General features: G+C 36.8%; 1 pseudogene; it reads left to right on the top strand.

Annotated features, from left to right (window-relative positions):
• Window positions 1–5,126: 5,126 nt before the first annotated feature.
• LOC138149603 (non-histone chromosomal protein HMG-14 pseudogene) lies at window positions 5,127–5,457 on the top strand (annotated as a pseudogene).
• The last annotated feature ends 10,274 nt before the right edge of the window (window positions 5,458–15,731 follow it).

Genomic DNA, 15,731 nt, shown 5'->3' with positions numbered 1-15,731 from the left:
TTTCTAAAGAAGGAAATAATCGTGTCAATAGATAGATAGAGGCAGAGTAAATAAAAGGCAATCTCAAAGGGGAAGGTACTAGTATGAAGAAGGAGGGATGAGAAAAGCTTTCTGTAGAAGATGGGATGTCATCAAGTTTTGAGTGTTGGACCTGGAGTCTGGAAGACCTGATTTTAAATCTGATCTCACACAGTTACTGTTTGTGTGACTTGGGTAAATAACTCAGCCTGTGTCTGTCTCAATTTCCTCTTCTGTGAAATGAGAATAATAATAATAGCACCTACCTCCCAGGGTTGTTGTGAGGAAAAAATGAAACATCTGTAAACTTTCAAGTGCCATATAAATTCTAGTTATTGTTATATTATTAATCTTAATCTCATTTATAGAATGTGTAAAGGGGAATAAAGTATAAGAAAATTGCAAGGGTTTCATAAACCCAAGTGGCCAAATATGAAAGGTTTTAAATGCCAAACAGTGGACTTTACATTTGATCCTGGTGGTAATAGAGAGTCACTGGAGTTTGTTAAATAAGGTGGTGACATGATCAGGTTTGCCCTTTAGGAAAATGGCTTTGGAAGCTGAGTGAAGAATAGATTAGAGTGTGGATTATAAGTCCTTTAACATCTACATAATAAAGTTGTTGTAAGGGTCAAATAAAATAATATACATCTCTGGTTCAGTCAGTTGCTAATATTCAAATTCCTTAGAATAGAGGAAGAATAAACACAAAAGAGACAAAAAAAATGGGAATGCCATGTTGTTTGCATATGATGACTAGGGTGGAAGGATAAGAGGTTCACAAAAACATTTTTCATTTCTTTCAGAACTGAGGAGGGGGAGGGGAAGACAGACAGAGAGACAGAGAGAGAGAGACAGAGAGAGAGAGAGAGACAGAGAGAGGGAGAGGGAGAGAGAGAGACAGAGACAGAGACTGAGAGCCAGAGACAGAGAGAGACAGAGAGAGAGACAGAGACACAGAGAGAGAGACAGACACAGACAGAGACAGAGAGACAGAGACAGAGAGAGGGAGAGGGAGAGAGAGAGAGACAGAGAGAGGGAGAGGGAGAGAGACAGAGACAGAGACAGAGAGAGAGAGAGAGTGTGTGTGTGTGTGTGTGTGTGTGTGTGTGTGTGTGTGAGAGAGAGAGAGAGAGAGAGAGAGAGAGAGAGAGAGAGAGAGAGAGAGCCTGTGCCTTCTTTTGTATGCACACAAAGTTCTGCCTTAGCAGCCAATTAGAAGACTTTTCCTCACAGTGACAAGAAATGGTCCCAGAATGTCTGCTTGTGCTTTGAGTCAGGGACAGTCTGCTTCATTACATACTATTACAGTTTTCCAGAAGTAGGCTCACACACATACACACAGAACAATCTGTGGAAAACAAAACAAATCAAATGCTAAGTGGTAACTGTCAGTATAGCATGAATTCAGGAAAGAGAGATTAACTAGGATCTGAGTTAGATTCCTAAGGCTTCTTAGAAGAGGTAGAGTTTAAGGTATGTCTTCAAGGAGAAGAAGGGTCTGGATCAAGCAGAGAGGAGATATAGTATGTGTGGAGTACAATGGAGAAATACAAGTGTAATGCGAATGTAAATTTTAAAGATCTTCCCTGCCCCTAGGCTAAAGTGCACCAGAAGCCTGGGGAGGGAGGCTTGTTTTTCAGTAGATACTTTTTGATTGGCCAGTGAGTCAATAAGGTTGTTACATTCTCTGAGCCAGGAGAAGGCTATATAAGCCCTGATGTGTAGCTTTGTTTTGGGACTCACTTTGAGAAATGTTCTGTGATTTGATCTGAATTCTGGGAAGCCGTTGTTGAGAGTCCCCCGGCTTTGAAAAACCCAGAATGTGGAAACCCAGATGTTGACTGGGTATGGATGTAATGGTTGGACAGTTTGGAAATCTGTCTACTTGATGTTTCTGTCTTGATAATTATGCCTGTATACTTTGAGGTTCAGGGTGCTGACCTTTTCTCCTGAACAAGGTAAACGATATATGTCTGACTGATTAAAGTAAGCTTGTTAACCCATTTTGAGTTGCTTTCCTTTAACAAAGCAGATCCAAGAACCTGTGGTAGCTGCAAACCCTGAGGATGTTTGGGGTGCTTGCTGCTACAACAAGACAGTGAGAAGATTAGATTTATTGTAGTAAAAGATAAAACTAGCAACCAAGAGTTCCTAGGATATAGGCTTGTAGGACCCTTAGGGTAGGGCCTGGGAGCTAGGAATGTTTTTACATTTTAAAATAACATATTTATCATTTTTCAGCTCAAGGACTGTACAAAACCAAGTAGCTAACTGTTATACCTGCTGTTGTTATTGGTCTATTCATGAACTTCAAGTATTTCATTTGAGGACTAATTAAGCTAAGTCTGGAGAGGATATGGTTGTCAGAATGGCCAGGGTGAAAGGGACCTTGTAGTCAAGGACTGTTTTTTGAGTTATCTTTGTATTCCCTAGCACCTAGCATAGTACTCTTCTCATATTAGATACATAATAAATGTATGCTGAACTGAATCAGGTTGAACTGGAGTAGATTGGTTTGGATTGGAAATAAGAAAAAAGCAAGTTTAGCAAAGAAATCATGCTTTATCTCACTTCTACCAGTAGGCTGGAATTGATTCTCTAATCCTGAAGCTAGAAAATGGGAAGTTGAAGAACAACTAGGAAGTTATAATAGAGCTACAAACATCTTCTATTGATATATAATTTTAGACCCTATTTATCCCCAAATATGTGCTTACCAGTGATTTGAAAAAGCAGGGTCCAATCCTCCCAGAAGGATTTTGTATGCTCTTCCATGGATTATTTCATCTTTTAGAAGCAATTTTTTATTAATTTTTTGTTCTTTTTATCTTGATTAAGCTTTGAAAGGCCTTTCTGAAGATTGCATTCAACCTGATAATTAATTTTAAAGTATTCTTCCTTCATTTGTAATAGCTTTTGTTAGTGTATAATTAAAAACAAAATTAAAATATTTCTTCCCCCTCACTTTTGTGAAGCCTATAATCCAGTTTCTCATGATGATTGGTATGTCACACTTGAATGCCGAGTTTGTGTGCTCCATCTTCAGCACTGGCTAAATTAAAGATTGGGTAAGCAGAAATGGAGAAGTTATTTAGTCACATCACAGATATTGTATTAAACTTCTAGGTGAAATACTGAATTTTTTCCACTTATTTTCCATTTTCAAGATTTAGGGTTCCAGAGAAAATAGAAGGAGTCATTGTTTCAATAAGAAGTAACCCCATTCAATCAAAGGATCTAACAATACTACTATTCATAATAATGATAATTCACATTTAATAGGGCTTACAAAACGCTTTACTTGCATAGTTTTATTTGATCCTTAAAGCAACCTAAGATAGGTCCTTTTATTCTTCCCATTTTACAGATGAGGAAACTGAAACTGAGAGGTGATTTGCCCAGAGTCTCAAAACTAGGAAATATGTAAGTGAAATATGAGGAAACAGTTTTCAAAAGGTGAATTTTACAACAACTAAATGATGGATTTTTCCATATTATTAACAATAACAAAAATACGAATTAAGACAATAGCAACCTGGCAAAACAATAAATTGGCAACTGCTTCAATATTGAGGTGGATAAGGGTAAAGAGTCATGTAAAATACTGACATTATAAACCTAGGGTCAGGTAAGAAGTAGTAAATGTTATAAGAGGAGGGTTTGGGAAGAAAGACAATATTGTAGTTTAGACATATTAAATTAGTTATTTCTCTGTGAAATACAGTTTGAAATGTCCAAATAGATTAAAAGTTCAGAGGAAAGACAAGTTGTATATATAGATCTGTAAATCATATACATAGAGCTAATACACCAATTGGAATTGATAAAATTACCAAGAGAAACAATCATAAGAGAGAAGAGGGCCTAAGACAGAACTTTGGGAAACACCCACAGTTACAGGGTATGGTATGATGAATTAGCAATCAGAACTGAAAAGTTTGGTTACTTAAGAATAATAATTTTAAAAATTATTTTAAACTGTTTCCTCTGAAAGCAAATACATAAAATTTTTGTTGACAAACCACAGGGAACTTGACAAATCATGTGAATAATAAGTTAGAGGATTAGATTTTTTCTGGTTCCCATTAACTCTGACCTCCCCCCACCCTAAAGAGAAGAGGAATTATGTTTCAGAGTTAGAATAATTACACTGGTTTCCATGGGACAAGAAAAGAAGAAGCCCACATTACTTAGAGAGTAACAGTGGGGGAAAGGGGGCAGAAACAAGATGATGGAGTAAAAGCAGGGACTTCCTTGAGCTCACCCACAAACCCCTCCAAATACCTGTAAAAATGTCTCTAAACAAATTCTAGAGGTGCAGAACACACAAAATAAAACACATCTCTAGACCAATACAACCTGGAAGGTCAACAGGAAAGGTATATTGCACCAGGAATGGGAGTAGAATGCAGAGCTGTGGACAAACAGGTCCCGAGAAGGCCTCAGGGGACTGAATCCCTGGCAGCTGTAGTGACTTCTTAACCCACAAAGGCCAAGCAAGAACAGTGTGGAAGGTCAGTGGGGGAACTCTGTGGGACCTGGGTGAAAGAAAAGCCAGTAGTCTGGCCCCTGTCCCAGAGTGGTGGAGGTAGGAGCAGTGGCAGCAGCAGCAACAGTAGCTGCTTCTGAAGCTCTGGGCTTAGAGAAAGTAGAGGATCAAGCAATTCATATAAAACCTCTGAAACCTGGCACAGTACACCCATTCCCACCCCCACTACCCCATCATTGTAAGCAGAGTCCTGCCTTGACAAGGAGTTAGAAAGTCAAGTGTTTGGCTGGGAAGATGAGCAAATAGCATTAAAAAAGTCAGACTATAGAATTTTACTTTGGTGACAAAGAAGATCAAAACATACAACCAGAAAAAGACAACAAAGTCAAAGTTCCTGCATCAAAAGCCTCCAAGAAAAGTATGAATTGGTCACAGGCCATGAAAGAGCTCAAAAAGGAATTTGAAAATCAAGTAAGAGAAATGGAGGAGGGGAGGAGGAGCATCAAGGCCCAGGAGCCCTTCTGAAGAAGAAGCTCCCCAGGCTTCAGCCCTTTCCCTCTGAGCCCCGAGCCCAGCCACTCCCGCCAGTGTTTGCCCATGCCTGGGGAGAGGGAGCCATCCACCCTTGAAGCCCAGATGCCCAAGAGGAAGGTGAACTCTGCAGGAGGGGAAGTAAAGGAGGAGCCCAAAAGGAGGTTGGCCAGATTGTTAGCTAAACCGGTGCTTGCAAAGGTTGAACCTAAGCCCCAAAGACAGCTGGGAAGGATAAATCTGAGGACAAAAAAGTTAAAACAAAAGGGAAAAAAAAGGAGCAAAATGAAAACAAGCAGAAGCTACTAACCAAGAGTAGAATAAAGATGACTTGCCTATAGAAAATGGAGAAATTAAAGATGAAGAGGTTCCCAGTCTCTGATTCAGCAGGGGAGAAAGAAACCAAATCTGAATAACATCTTGTACCAAGTGTGTTAACAATTGTCCCTGTTGCCTCCCTTCTTGTACAAATCAGAGGAATATTTTTATCAACTATTTTGTAAATGCCAGTTTTTTAGTAGCTCTAGAAACACATTTTTAAGAAGGAGGCAGTCCCACCTCATCACATTTATTTTTTTAAAACATTTAGATAAATATAAGCCAACCTAAAGTGGCTTTATTTGGAGTCCTGTTTAAAGAGGTAAAATCATGTGCTGGTTGTTGGTTTGGTTTTTTGTTTGTTTGTTTTAATATAATCAGAAATTACTAGAATGTTGACTAGGAAAGGTGTGTATCTTGTGCATGGTCTTAACATTCCATAGTCAGTTTTGACATCATATTAAATGAAGCAATTTGGAGCTGTGACCATGAATTTTAAAGCTCTTATTTTAATTAATCTGTATCCATACTGTCTTTTGGTACAATTGTTTCCTAAATAAAACTGCTCCCTGGTTTTGTTTCTCCCTTTCAAAATTGTGTGCTATCTGTGACACTGTCATCTTTGGTAGCAGTACTACAATTTTTTCCCAGTAACTTTGTTAATGTGATGTAAATAACTGGAAAATATGTATAATAAGTGTAGTTTTATCAAATACAGAATTAATAGAACTTTGCTTTGTAAAAGACCTGATTTCTTATTCATATTCAGGATACTGGTATTTCATAAACTTTTTTTAAGTGATAGTTGCCTCAAAGTTAAAATAAGAAAGTCACTGGAATAACAGTTTGGAAAAGGATTGAAACTACATAATTTTTAGACTCTTCTAGCATTTTTAAAATGTACAATTTATTCATAGTGTCTATGTGCTGATTGCCAAATGAGCTAATAATATCTTTATTATAAAAGAAAAAAGAGAACTAGAAGAAAAATTGGGAAGAGAAATGAGAGTGATATAAGAAAATCATGAAAAAATGAGTTAACAACTTGCTAGAGGACACCCCAAAAATATTGAAGAAAATAACGCCTTAAAAATAGACTAATCCAAGTGTCCAAAAAGTCAATGAGGAGAAGAATTCCATAAAAAGCAAAACTGGCCAAATGGGAGAGGAGGTCCAAAAGTTCACTGAAGAAAAGTATTCCTTAAAACATTAGAATGGAGCAAATGGAAACTAATGGCTTTATGAGAAATCAGGAAATTATAATGTAGAACCAAAAGAATGAAAAAAAAAGAAGAAAATAACAGTAGAGAATGCTAATCTCTAATGTACTCTCCAGATTCACAAACCTATCTAAAATTCATGCTTTGGGATCCTCTCAGAGATTTTCCTCCTCCTCTAATCTCTAATGTTACACATCACCCTTGCCCTTTCCATAGCATTTGATTGCAAAAAGAATCATATTTCAACTTTGGCATAGCCAAATGCATAGGAGAAGGCTGTGGGAGTATGGGGGAGGTACCATGCTATAATTTCCTTATATCTTGGCCATCTCCTGAGGAGAGGGTACACCAAGGTGACAGAAACATTGCCATGAATACTCACTCCCCTCTTCCCTCAAACCTGCAAAAAAAATAGCTGACACTGATTTATCTAGCCAAAGAACTAAAAAATAAAACTGAGGAAACTAGGACAGGGGGTCAATGTATGAGACTGCAGTGGGCCTGAAGGAAAAGGTACTAGAATCCAGCTGAGTCAGTCCTTTTTCCCACCAGGAGCTGCTTGGAGTAGGGACTGAGTATGGTGAAAAATGAATTATTTAATTTGTGAGGAGATTGAGACAGCTTTGAGGTTCAGTCCTGAGGATAAATCAACTATCAGAGAGAAAAAAGACAGAAAGTGAGTGAAGGAAATATAAGGAAAAATAAAGACTGAAATTAACAGAAATAGCAGGACGATGAAACTTCATTTGAAAGTCTAGATTAGAAGCAGATGAAAAATAAAGTATTACAAGACAAAGGAAACTGAACCAACACCCAATGAGAGAAAGACCTCTGGATTTTTAAAGAGAGCATAGAATTGTAGTACGATATTGTTCAATGTGTCAAAAGAGAAATTAGAATCTTGAGAAAAGTTAAAAGGGATTAAATGGCAAAATCTATGACCTATATCCCAGAAATAATGAGCAGAATAGAATAAACCTGAATCTATTAGTGGCAAGTGTCTACAAAGAAACAGGAAAAATACAGATTGGGAATACAAATATACTTAACGGAAGGCCAATTTGGAAGAAAGAAAGCAAAACAAAAAGCAATAATTTTAAAGGGACAAGTGATACAAGCAAAATAGATTGATCATGAAGACAGGATGCATAGAAGACAACTTAAAGGACAAAGATCTTCTAGAAGTACATGGTAAATTAAAAAAAAAACCTTAACTACATAATTAAAGAAATAATATTAAAAAAACAACCTGTCCAGAACTTCTTAATATAGAAAACAAAGAACTAGTTGAAAAAATGTACAGATCACACAAACAGAACAATAAGCCCACCAAACTATCCTTCAAATTCCAAGATACATAGTTGTTAAATTCAATAATTCCAGTGACAAACAACGAATTCTATAAGTGAGTAGGTGAAAGATTTTCTAATATAAAGGAAATGAAATTTGAACAAAATAAGACTATTTTGTGGCCACCACAGAAAGAAATCAAATAATATATTACAAAAATAGAAGAGGCCAAGATGTAACCCCAACTTATGTATCCTGGAACTCCAAGTTTAATTATTAATGGAAAAAAATGGACCTTAAATAAGAGAGGCATTTGAAGCATTCCCACAGAGACACAGGGAAAATAAATAGCCACCAAGGAAAGAAGAAGTAATAAAATAAATAATCTCATTTTTAGAGTCTATTAAAAGGAAAGGGAAACAAGAAAGAGAAAGAAAACTAATGGGTTGAAAACAACAGTGACAAAAGTATCAACATCAGCAAATAACTGAGGGATCATTATGAGATTGATTTCTAAATGTATACAAGGGGACAAAAATGAAAAGAAGAATTTAAATACATAAGAGACTAGATACTGAATGAGAAGATCCAAAGCACCCTACACTGTCACCCACAGGTGAATCTATATATTCTGTGGAGTTAAATTACAGAATGTGAAAATACTAGAGATAGAGGGCAGGTGGAGGATAGGAGGAAATAGATGATAAACCCTAGTCAGGTCCATGATAAACAATGAAGGGAAGATAATTCATGTAGTCTTTAAGTAAGAAGAGGGGCAAGAGAACAAAGATTGAGGTAGCAAAGGGAGGTATTAAAATACAAGGAAAAGAGGTGTGTGTTGGGGGGAGGGGTTAATCTTAATTCATTTGAAGCAGAGGATCCCATTGAAGAATACAATTTTATGGGAGAAAAAGGCTCTGTAGTGGAAAATGAGGACCTTTAGTGGATCTAATCTGCAGGGGGTGAGGCACAAGATGAAAGTCCTGTCTCAGGAAAAGGGAATCAGAGATACTGGAGGTAATTGAAATCCAGAAGAGTAGATGGCTATGGAGTCCCACTTGCCAGGCAAATGGGAAAAAAGTTAATCATGAGGTAGAAAGGGGGTACTACTGGCTAAACCATGGGGAGATGGAAGGGTATTGATTGGTAAAACAGTTTAGACCTTTCTCCACTTAACAGAAAGATTTGAGGTCTTACCTGGCTACAAGAAGAAAAAAAGGTGATGGGGGTGAGGGGACTGACTCCAGAATCACCAATAAAACTATCACTGAAAATTCCCTGCCAGTTGCTAGACAACTATTTTTTGGGGGGCAGAAAATATATTCAAGCTATCTCTCTTTGAAAATTGATTATGAAATAGAAGCAAACTTATACAAATTGGTAAAACTCTAAAATCATCTGTTATAATGCCCTGATTTTATAAATGAGGGGCTGGGCCTAGAGTGGAAAGAATTTAGATTAATCGATAGAAGGTATAGGAAAACAGATTACTTCCTAGTAGCTAGAGCTATCACCAAAATGATATGGGCTCTCATGATGTAATGAACTCCCTTTTATGTGAGGGTATTCAGAGGAGTGTAGGAGGCCATTCTTTGGAGATGCTGTAGAGGTGAGTTACATTCAAATGCAAGCTGAGCTTCTTTAAAACTCAAATTCTATCAGTCTATGAACTAAATATCACTGGCACCCAAACCCAGTGTTAGGAAGAACATTAGACTTAAAGTTATCATCACTGTCATTATAGCTACCATATATAGATAGCACTTTAAGGTTTGCAGTACTTTATAAGCATTATCTAATTGTATCTTCACATTGACCTGGGGAGGTAGATATTATTATTATTATTATATCCATTTTACAAATGCGAGCACTTAGCTAGAGATCAATTGATGCCTGGTTTAAGTGTCTGAGTTTAGCTTTGAACTCAGGTCTTCCTGATTCCAGGTTCAGCACTCTATCTAGTTCAGCACTCTACAGCTAGTACTACTAGCTTCCTAGAAATCAGAAGATCCAAAAAGGAGTCACGTTTTTGTCTCTCGTGAGTTGTATAACTTTGTGCTGTTCTTTTCACCTTTATCAACCTTAGTTTCCTTACCTGTAAAATGACTCTAGTAATACTTGTCTTACCTACTTCACAGAGTTGTCATGACATTAAAAAACAAGCTAGAGTGCCATAAAAATGTAAGTTAGATACATAATTTGGTGTCAGAATTCTAGTGTTTTTTAAAAAGGAAAATAATGTGATGTAGACACTTTGGAGGACAGGGAAAAAGCTGTCAACATTCTGTAGTGGACAGCAAATCAGATATGTATGCTAGTGCCTATTCTCCATATTCATCCTGTATATGACTTTTTTTTATATAGTTGTTTGCATATAGTTAGCTCTTTGAGATCAATGACTACATTATTTTTATTTTTTGCCTTACTTTGCATCCCTAGTGCTTAGCACAAGGCCTGGCATGCAGTGGACTCAAGAAATGCTTGCTGATTGATTCTAGTTAAAAGCCTTGAATTTGAATCCTGGTTGTGCTAGCTACTCATGTATACGTGTACAATTCATTTTACTTCTCTATGTTTCAGTTTTCTTATCTGTCAAATGGGAGTGTGTATAGAGATAATTATTAAGGTCACATCTAGTTCCAAATCTACTATCCTATTAGTAACAATAGTATTAATCATATATTCCTGCACTAAAGTTGTCATCTGATGCTTCACTATAGCATGGAGATGATCCTGCTTTCTCTGTGGTTATGCTGGTAGAACAGCACCATTTGGCCAGTAATGCATAGATAGAAAGTTTTCAGGTAGGGGCCTAATGATGGCTTATCTAAATGTAGACTAAGGGAATTCAGAAATACAATTAATCTTCTGGACTGCCAGGTAATGAATTTTTTTGGGATTATAGCTACACTTGCAGACAATCTACCAAAGTGTAGAAAAGTTGTGGTCCATGTTGATGGAGGAAGAACTCATAACAACAAAATAATTGATCTTTTAAAAAATGTGTTAATTAATTTATCTTTAATTTTTAACATTCACTTACATAAATTTTAAATTTTCTCCCCTTCCATTCCCAAGACAGCATGCAATCTGATATGGCTCTACACATACATTCCTATTAAACATATTTTCACATTAGTTATGTTGTAGAAAAGAATTATAACAAATTGAGAGACCATGGGAAAGAAAAAAACAAAATAAAAAAGAAAATAGTCTGCTTTGCTCTGCATTCCAACTCCATAGTTCTTTCTCTGGATGTGGATGGCATTTACCATCATGAATACGTTGGACTTGTTTTAAGCCCTTGCATTGCTGAGAAGGGCTAAGTCTATCAAAACCAGTCCTCAAACACTGTGGTTGTTTCTGTGTACAGTGTTCTCCTAGTTCTGCTCACTTCACTCAGCATCACTTCATATAAATCTGCAGGATTTTCTGAAGTTCACCTGTTCATTTCTTACAGCATAATAGCATTCCTTTACATTCTCATATCACAACTTGTTCAGCCATTCCCTAGTTGATGGGCATCCCCTCGATTTCAGTTCTTGGCCACCACAAAAAGAGCTGCTATCAACATTTTTGTACATATGGGTCCTTTTCATATTTTTAGGATCTCTTTGGTATATATACCTAGATGTGATATTGCTGCATCAAAGTGTAAGCACATTTTTATAGCCCTTTGGACATAGTTTCATATTGCTCTCCATAATGGTTGGATCAGCTCACGGCTCCACCAACAAAGAAGCAGTGTTCCCACTTTCCCACATCCTTTCCAACATTTATCATTTTCCTGTTTTGTCATGTTAGCCAATCTGATAGGTGTGATGTGATACCTCAGAGTTGTTTTGATTTGCATCTTCCTAATCAATAGTGATTTAGAGCATTTTTATATGACTAGATAGATTTAATTTCTTCCTCTGAAAACTGCCTGTTCATATCCTTTGACCATTTATCAGTTGAGGAATGACTTGTATTCTTGTAAATTTTAATCAGTTCCCTATATATTTTAGAAACGAGGCCTTTATCAGAGACACTAGGTTTAAAAATTCTTTCCCAGTTTTCGTTTCCCTCCTTATCTTGGTTACATTGCCTTTGTTTGTGCAAAGACTTTTCAATTTAATGTAATCAAAATTATCAATTTTACATTTCATAATGTTCTCTGTCTCTTGTTTGGTCATAAATTCCTCCATTCTCCATAAATCTGAGAAATTATTCCTTACTCCCCTAACTTGTTTAAAGTATCAGGCTTTATACCTAGATCATATACCCATTTGAACTTTATTTTGGTGTATGGTGGTGAGACATTGGTCTATACCCAGTTTCTTCCATAGTGTATTCCAGTTTTCCCAGCAGTTTTTCTCAACTAGTGAGTTCTTATCCCAGAAGCTGGGGCTTTTGGGTTTATCAAACAGTAGATTGGTATGATCATTGACTACTGTGTCTTGTGTACCTAACCTATTCTCCTGATCTATCTCTCTATTTCTTAGCCAGTGCCAAGTAGTTTTGGTGATTGCTGCTTTATAATACAATTTAAGATCTGGTGTGGCTAGGCTTCCTTCCCTAGCATTTCTTTACATTAATTCCCTTGATATTCTGAACTTTTTGTTCTTCCAGATGAATTTTGATATTATTTTTTCTAGCTCTATAAAATAATATTTTGGTAGTTTGGTATGACACTGTAAATTAATTTAGGTAGAATTGCCATTTTTGTTATATTAGCTCGGCCTACCCATGAGCAACTGATGTTTTTCCAGTTATTTAGATCTGACTTTACTTGTGTGAAAAGTGTTTTGTAATTGTGTTCATATAGTTCCTGGGTTTGTTTTGGCAGATAGACTCCAAAACATGTTATAATATCTATAGTAACTTTAAATGGAATTTCTCTTTCCATCTCTTACTGTTGGGCTTTGTTAGTAATGTATAGAAATGCCACTGATTTATGTGAGTTTATTTTATATCTTGCAACTTTGCTTAAAGTTATTTATTATTTCAAGTAGTTTTTTTTTTACTTAATTCTCTAGGATTCTCTAAGAATATCATCATCAGCAAAGAGTGGTTACTTAATTTCTTCTTTGCCTATTCTAATTCCTTCCATTTCTTTTCTGTCTCTTATTGCAAAAGCTAACAAAATATTTGATCTTAAAACACTGAAGTAAGTATTAATAATAAGATAATAGAGCTACTCCAGGGCAGGAATTCTCTCATTTTTTGATTTGTATCTCCTGTATCTTTGAATATAGTTTGTGCTTAATAAATGCTTGCTGATAGATTGGTTGTTTTTATTTTTAAACAAAAAAGGAACTTTTTTTTTTGCATATCAGACTGTCTGTAGAGATGGAAGGTACCATCTGATAGGACTCTGCTTTAGATTCAGTCTGGATTTCTGCCAGTTTGTTGCTGAAGTACAGTGGAGATTACAAAGCATTGGAGAATCTTCAGAGCTTTGGTTAAGTGAGATATGTTTATCTATCCTAGACCTTAGAGAGAGTGAAAGTTACACACCAGAGTTAGCTACATTTTGGCTTCTGTGCTATTGTGAGGGACCCAAGTGCCACTGCGAAATTATTAATCTTGGATAACAAAGGCTCACTTTAGATCTGGGCATTCTTGGCTTGAATTTCAATTGTGCCTTCATTCCACACGGGCAAAAATCCTCTGGACAACTCTTTTGATGTATGTGTGGCTTCACAGCTTGGAAAGTTTTATGCCAATAAGCACAGTTGGCAAAAGGCAAGAAGCCTACTCTCTATAGATTTGGCAGTGTATTAGATAAAGATCCTATCCTCAGCAGAGAAAGGAGTCAGTTGAAAGAGACAAGGATTGTCTCCTTGTGAAGTTGGCAGGCAGATAAAAGGAACAAGGTCACAAACTTGGCAAAGTTGGTAGGTTTCAATTGGTGGCCCCCATTGAAAATGAATTTTTTCTTCCTGGGAGATACTATTAATGAGCTGGGGAAATTTACTACCCTGGTCTATGTAGGAGGAAGGGATGGGTAGATGAGAACAATTTGTTCCAGTGGTTGTGAAGGTGGCTGAAGTAGGTATTGTAGAGCACCGTAAACCTTGGTCAGACATTGAAGACAACAAGGTCATTCACTACATGCAGGGCTACCAAGATGGTCTTTGTCTTGTTACTGAACTTGTATGACCCTGGAAGAGAGTGAGGCTGACAACTTTGTACAACTCTGCCACACAAATCCAATTCACTGGAAAATCAAGACATTACCCCGAGGTGTCAGCTGTCCTCTTTGAAAACAAAGGATAATCAATAAGAACAAGGAGGAAGGAAAGAATCTCAAAATTAGTGATCATCCAACCCAAATTCCCACCTCACTCCCAGAGGAATACCCTTGAAAATATTCTTGACAAGTCTCTATTTTGCCTCTATTTGAACACTTCTTGAACAGAGAATTCTCTACCTAAAAAATCAGTTTCCCTATTGGACAGCTATAACTGCTGGAAGGTTGTTCCAGAGATAAAATCTCTTAAGGACAGAAATAAAACCTGCCATCTCATAATTTCTACATTTCTCAATTTCTAATTGACCTTTATTCTACCTTTTGGGATTTAAATTCTACGGAATGTAAATTTCTTGATAGGAGCCCTTCTTTTTAATTTTTTCTATTTCTGTTACTCTGTTACAGAGCTTTTCACTTACTAGGTTCATAACAAAAATTATTTAGTTGAACATACACAAAGTCACAGGGTCATAAATCTAGATTTGGAAGGGATTCTAGAAGCCATCTAATCTAACTCTCTCATTTTATAAATGGGGAAACTGAGGCCCAGGGAGGTAAAGGCAGGCGAGCCAAGTAGGTGGCACAGAGGATAAAAGCTGGACCTGGATTCAGGAAGATCTGATTTCAAATTCAGCCTCAGATTATTATTAGCTGTGTGACTTTGGACAATTGGCTTAAACTCTGTATCAGTTTCCTCGTCGGTAAAAAAAAAAATGGGGATAAAATGCTATATAAATGCTCGATATATTGTTGCTGTTAATTTTCTCGAGGCCATATAGTTATAAAACATCAAGTGCAGGATGTAAATCCAGATTCCTTGACTTCAAAGTCCATGAATTTTGTATGGTGCTTTGCTTTAACCACATGGCAGCTTTCAAAATACTTAAATATAATTATGTTTGCTAATTTTTTTCTTTTTTCAGTTAAATACCCTAAATTCCTTCAGCTGACCCAACCTGACATTATTTCTACATCTTTGATTATATTAGCTTTCCTCCCCTGGACGCTTAGGTTGTCAACCTACCACTCTCATCCCCCTTTAAAATGTGGTACCTAGAACACAACCCTGCAGATTTAGTCTGACACAAACACATCCCACATTCTGGAGACTAGACTGCTGCTAACGTGGCCTGGTATTACATTAGCTTTTGGTTTGGCAGCCATGTCATACTGCTGTGACAGATAGAACATGGAAACCACTAAAACCCACAGGTCATTTTCACATGAACTGTCATTAAGTTTGGCCTCATCTATCTTATAGATTCTTTGGTAGTGGAGTTTTTTCTTTAAAACAAATTATTCTGAAAGCTAATACCAGAAAAAGATATTTCCACACACACAATACAACATGAGATTTCATATGAAAATGAATCTCTATTTCATAGTTCACTTTAAAAAATGGATATGATTCCACACGGTACTTTGAACACTGTCTTGCTAGACTGTGCTTCCCTCTTTTTTTTTCTGTGCATTTTTAAAAAGGTTTCAAAGTCCTCTTTCCCCCTCAATCTCTGGCCCCTCAAATTAATGAGAGACAGAAGAAGACACACACACAGAAAGAGAGAGAGAGAGACAGAGAGAGAGAGAGAGAGAGAGAGAGAGAGAGAGAGAGAGAGAGAGAGAGACA

Source organism: Petaurus breviceps, unplaced genomic scaffold, assembly GCF_028583685.1.
Source record: "Petaurus breviceps papuanus isolate PSGF00001 unplaced genomic scaffold, PetGlider_PUasm1.0 90847, whole genome shotgun sequence".
In the NCBI taxonomy this organism is placed as follows: Eukaryota; Metazoa; Chordata; class Mammalia; order Diprotodontia; family Petauridae; genus Petaurus; species Petaurus breviceps.
This window is presented reverse-complemented; position numbering and strand designations above follow the sequence as displayed.